Source organism: Dinoponera quadriceps, unplaced genomic scaffold, assembly GCF_001313825.1.
Source record: "Dinoponera quadriceps isolate SergipeBrazil2010 unplaced genomic scaffold, ASM131382v1 scaffold3289, whole genome shotgun sequence".
NCBI classification, from domain to species: Eukaryota; Metazoa; Arthropoda; class Insecta; order Hymenoptera; family Formicidae; genus Dinoponera; species Dinoponera quadriceps.
Window position 1 is genome coordinate 1,003,470 of NW_014558238.1, and position 6,000 is coordinate 1,009,469.

Consider the following 6,000-nt stretch of genomic DNA (forward strand, 5'->3'; position numbering starts at 1 on the left):
GAGGGGGATTCGTCGCATCTTCATCGTTCCCTATCGTTACGCAATCGCGTTTCTGCGAGGGAGGTCCTCTCTCTCTCTCTCTCTCGTCGTCTTCCTCCGCTCGCGATAATTTGTCGAACGACGCGACTTGATTTTTACCGCGTATCGCCGCGCACGAAAGTCTCCTCGCTTGTTCCGAGAGGAAGACCGCAAAAGGATGCAAACGGATCGCGACGCGTCACGCACTGTATACCACACGCGCGAATCACACGTTGCCGCTAGGTGTTCGGTGCCCTCACCTCACCGGTGCGCGTACACGGAGTGTGCGTGCATTGTTACGCTACAAAGTGCCTTCGATCACGCTCGCGTACCCGAGCGACGGTATAATTTCGGCGGAATCCCGGATCGGGCAGCTCGACGTTCAACGGGAAACGGACGGATTTTCGGGTATAAAGCGACATTTTGCAAGACGGATTCGCCAGATTTAATGAATTTTCCACCTCGCAGAGCGGTGTTAAAAAAAGGAATAGGGAGAGAGCGAATACATTTATTGTATCATAAAATTACAAAACACGTAAGAACGTTTTCGTAATGCTTTATTGTTCAACAGAGGAGAAAACGTGAGGAGAGCAAATTCTCGAGAGAGTAATGACGAGATCATGAGCGAAACTACATCTAATTTGTACAAAGTGTCGTTTAGGAGCCCGACAAGCGACGCCGTGGCTCGACGTAGACATCATTCTCGCTTCGTGTTTATCCGCAGCATCATCGAGTCCTCACAGGAAGCTCTCTTCGCTGGTAGATCGCGACCAGGGTTATATCGGGCGTACATCACTAGCAGGTCCGGACGACTCCTTGGAATACAGCTATACGAATCGATATATCGAGCAGATCCAGCAGGCCGGGACGAGTGCAATTTGAGTGCCATTATCACAAATAATGCCCACATCCTGGCCTGCCCGATCCTCGAAGACGTCCACACCTCGAGAAGACAACACCCCGGCTCCTCCGAACAGTGTATCTCTCCCTTCTCGCCGCGCTCTGCTTCCCGTTGCTCTTATCCGTGCGATGTGCAGCGATATCCCTTTGTTTCACTCCTCGGCGAAGGACAATGCACTTCGATAGGCCGGGACAAGTGCAATATTGACACGTGAGGTCATCACTGAATATTGTCACCAATCTCGACCTATCTCGTGCAAAGTGTTTCGCGCACCGGGGCTTCTCCAGGGCAACGCGCGCGCGGACTTCGAGAGGCGTCGGTCTCGTGTGTTAGTCGTGCCGTTGCGTCGCCTCGCGTCGCCCGACGACGACGACGACGATGTGTATATACTTTTCGACTCGACGGTAGTCATTCCGCTCCAATTTGCGATCCAGGGTCGTGCGAGAGAGCCAGGGCCGAACCGCCGAAGGGCCCCGCGACCGCTGCGCCTAACCGACCGCTGAGACCACGTGTGTCCGTCACGCTGGGAGCTGCAAGAGAAAACAACAACGTGAATTCCGAGAGGCTGGCGCAACGCGCTTGCAAGCACTGCAATCAACGAGAGAATACACACACACACACACACATACGTTTCGAGGAAAATGGATCGGAGAAATCGCAAGGGGATTCTCTCAATCGCGTACGCGGAAGAAAAGTAGCTTTCTGAGAAAAAAGAAAAAGAAACGAAGCGAAAGAATAAGAGAATATCGCAAGATAAAAGGTAATCTTGTATGAGGCGGAAAGGAGGGTAAATTGATTGATTAATAAGCATCACACGTTTCACACGCATTTCTCGAATTTGTAGGTCGAAATGTACAGCACGTTTAAACGGAGCACGTGCGTCATGGGAGTCGGAGAATTCAGCGAAACCCGCTCGTGAGGATCTCACATGCATCTCCTGATCTCAAGAGTTGTTTCGAAGCAATTCGCGCGTTTTGAATCGCGAGTGAATGTTCCGTTCTCCGGGCGAGGAAGACGGGTACAGGAATTAACCGGAAGTCGAAATGCGCGGAGTCTGCACTTCGCGACTGGTTGCCCCGCGCGATTACGCGCGGCGTGACACGCGTTCTCCTCGCTCCATTGACGGGGGCGAGAAATGCGTGCGCGTAATCTTTTTCTTTTCTCTCGTTCTCTCGTGCTTTCTCTCTCTCTCTCTCTCTCTTTCTTTCTTTCTCTGGCATGCATGCACGGGGCTCTCTGACGTGGCCTTGGCGGTCAGTCTCCAAATCGGAGAGCCTACATCCTCTACTTCGAATCACAAATCATAGCCCGAGGTCGTTGTGGACGATAGCGTCTTCTAACGCCGCATGCCGGTCCCCGAAATAGGGCCCCGTGAAGAAATAGAGACCCGCCGGAATTTCTGTGAAACGAGAAACCGAGGGTCCGGCGCGCTAATTTGTGTATACGTATTCATGCATACATACGTACGATCGCGTGCACACACACACACACACACAAAACTTAATATGCACACAATTATATAATTTGTATAAAAAATAATAACATGAAAAAAAAAGATATATATGACATAAGAATTATATACATTATTTTATATATATATATATATATGTGTGTGTATGTGTGTGTGATAACATAATTTATTAATATTTACACACACACACATGTGCACGAGTCATGAATTCCGGAAGCAGCGCTATTTCGAAAGACGAGTTGAAGCAGTAGAGAAAGAGAGAGAGAAAGAGAGAGTCTCGAATCGTTGCCGGGAATTCGCGTTCATTGTGGTGATTGAAAATTTCCGAAATCCGCCCGCCCGACTTTAACCCGCGAGACGGGCGGGAATCGCGCGGCGCTCGTTAGTTATCCGTTCCGCAGAAAGACGTTATTTATCGCCGGCGACGACTCGTTTCTCCGTAACATGTAACGTAACTCTGGCCTCCTATATATCGCGGCACTCGGTGCGTGTAACGCAAACAATGTCTCGCACCTCGCGCTACTTCGAGCAGTGCTACGAACGGTGGTCGGCGATCGAAGCTTCCTACAAAAACACACTCCGTAGGTAGGTCATCCGCGCGGATCCCCCACTAAATTATCTCTCTCTCTCTCTCTCTGCGGATCCTCTACAAATCTTAGCGGCACGAAACTCTAACCGACCGACCGTTTCGCCGCTCCGCAGACATAGAAGACTCGAAGTAAAAACAAAGGCGACCTTGCCCGCGACAACGACTGTCGGATAAATAATATTTCCTGCACCACTTCGTACAACATCGCTCTCTATCTTTCGAACATGAATTACAAAAACCGATCGCTTCCCGCCTCCCCGTGCATACGTCGAACGCGACTGAAATTCGCCCGGCAATCTCGATGTCGCATTTTGGAGACTCGCCAATAGCAATTATCTCCGGCAATCGTCGCATTTGTATCATCATTTACATGCATCTTACCTGGGATCATCCCGCGATCGCCAGATCGCGATCCGATTTCTCACCTCTCCACCGGCTTTTTTCCGCTTCTCTCTCTCTCTCTCTCTCTTTCCCCTGTTCTCGCTGAAGAACTCGATTCTCGTCACTCACGGCGGTGTCGTTTGCCGCCGACTGTGATCGCCGCAGGACAGATCAGAGATGCGAATCGGCGCCGCTGTCGACGACGATCGTCACCGTGTCAATCGCGTCGTGACGCGCGTCCCGATCCTCACAATGCCGCCTCCTCCGGCTCCTCCTTCTCTCTTCCTCTTCTTCATCTTCTTCCTCGATCCGCGTATTCTTCGGGCACGTGACGCGGCGGCGCGCTCGATCGGAGGTGCGTCACACGCAGGTAACAAATCGGAGACGCGAGACGTTATAAATCGAAGATAGCCGAGGAGAGTCGCCGCCGATCACTCGCGATAGATCACTCTCTTCCGCTTCCTTCTCCTCTCTCTCTCTCCAGTCTCGGCTCTCCGTTTCTTCACACGCTTGGCCTTTTTTTTGTTTTCGCCGGCGAAGATGCTCTCTCTCTCTCTCGACGATCCCACTCGTCCTCTCACTGCACAACACTGTACCGGCGTGCGCCTCCGTTGAGATCGTCCACCGGAACGAGAAGACCGAAACTGTACGCGAGGAAGGGAAGACGAAGGAGACGACGGTGGCGACGGACCCATCCAGTGAGGTCGGGAACGAGGCCTCAGCGAGGAAGCCGGCTGCGCACAGGACGAAGTTTTCGAGCAAACTGCCGGCCGTGTCCAGGTGTCTCGCCTCTTTATTCGTTTTGGGCCCCCAAGTACATGAAAGCCCCTGGCTGTATAGGTGCCCGTGGCCCCGCGCGGCCGGGTGGTGGTGGGGACGTATTCTTATTTAACAGCAACGCAGCAGTGGCGGCGGCGGCGGCACAACACACAACGGCGAGAGGCCCGCGAACGCCGAAGAGCCTCCCTCTTTCTTCCTTTTCGTCCCTTTTCTTAGAGCCCTCTCTCGCTCTCTCCTTCTCTCTCTCTCTCTCTCTCCTCCCTTCTCTTCCTTTCTCTCTCTCTCTCTCTTTCTCTTCTTGCTCTTCACTTCTCCCTTCCCCTCCTCCCTCTTGTCCTCGCCGTCGTCCCTTGCGCGTCCTCTTTCTTCTTGCCCCTCTTTCTCTCTCTCTCTCTCACACCCTCTTTTGCACTCCTCTCTCCGTTCCTCCCGCATTGTCCCGATCCTGCCGTAGCCCGCCAAAATTGTATCAGCTGTCCTGGATTTCGCCTTGCTCCTTTCAACAGCGCGACATACACGCGTTGACCCCCTTGTCCTCTCTCTCTCGTCCAGGTCCGCGTCCAGGTTCCGTCCAGGTTTCTCCTCGCGTCCAGGTAAACGTGCGACCAATGGGAGACGACGATGACGGCGGGTAACCAAGGGGAGAGAGAGATCTCGCCCGTTGGCGTCGCGATTATAATTAACGCTTGACGATATGATGTATAACGCACGATGACAACGACGACGGTGGCGACGGTTTGCGCCCCGCGTGATTTACGAATGACAGATATCCGTTCAGCGGTCCGGGCCCGCCGTTGTGGCCGCTTCTCTCTTGTCTCCGCGCGTCCTCGCGCGCTTCCTTCCTTCCTTCGACGTGCGCGCGCGAAAACGAACGGGAAACGGAGCCCCGCGTGGAAAAGACGACCCCGGCGGGTTCCTCAAACACGGCACCATGTTAAGAGCATGGTGATTTGCAGGTCGAAAAAAATCCGCCATGACAAGTTTCCGATGATTTATGAGCGGAGCGACCGTGGCCGTACTGTTACGACGACTGCGAAAAGTCTGTTTTTCTTTTATTTCCTCTCTCTTTCTCTGTTTTTTTTTTCCTTAGCGAGGAGACTCGGAAAATCCTAGAGATAATTGAGGAGCGGGCCTTCGTACGAAATTCCTGCGCGGCATGACGAAGACGCGCATCGGCGTAGACAATCGGCGTTTCTTTCAAGAATGCGTGTGCCGCCAGTCCGGGGCGTGAGAACTTGGCAAATTTCCGTTTGATTTCCAACCGCCATTGATCGCCTCTCTTGTAGCGTTTCAGCGAAACATCACGAACGTTCCTAACGCCGAGTCTCGTCGAAACGCGACGATTTAAACGCCTGTACGTTCGAAATAATAACGCCTCGTCTTTCGCACGGACGGTCGCGTGGCTCATTTTTTTTTATTGTGTTGTTAGAAGACAGATTCTTGGTAAACGCTTTTTCAAGCACGGCTCGCGTACAGCGATGTATCGTCGCGCCCGAGGGGGAGAGAGAGAGAGAGAAAATATAAATTTTTCGGTAAATCTTATCTCAATCCAACGATAACGGTAAAGTGACCGACACTTTGTGACACCGTGCATATAACGAATGCTCTTCCCGTTAGTATTGTAAATAACGCTCCGTAATACTACGGGGAACACGAGTGCCTCGTCATCTCTAAGGCGTTTGGTCTCGTTTATTATACTCGGTGTCGGTTTAATTTTATACATCGCAGGGCTCGCACGACGCGCGATGCTCGTCACGTTTGTCATGCTGCGCGATTCGATCACGCGTTGGATCACACACACACACACACACACACCGGTCTTAATAATAGTAGTCTTAACATATCATCAAACTAGATTCT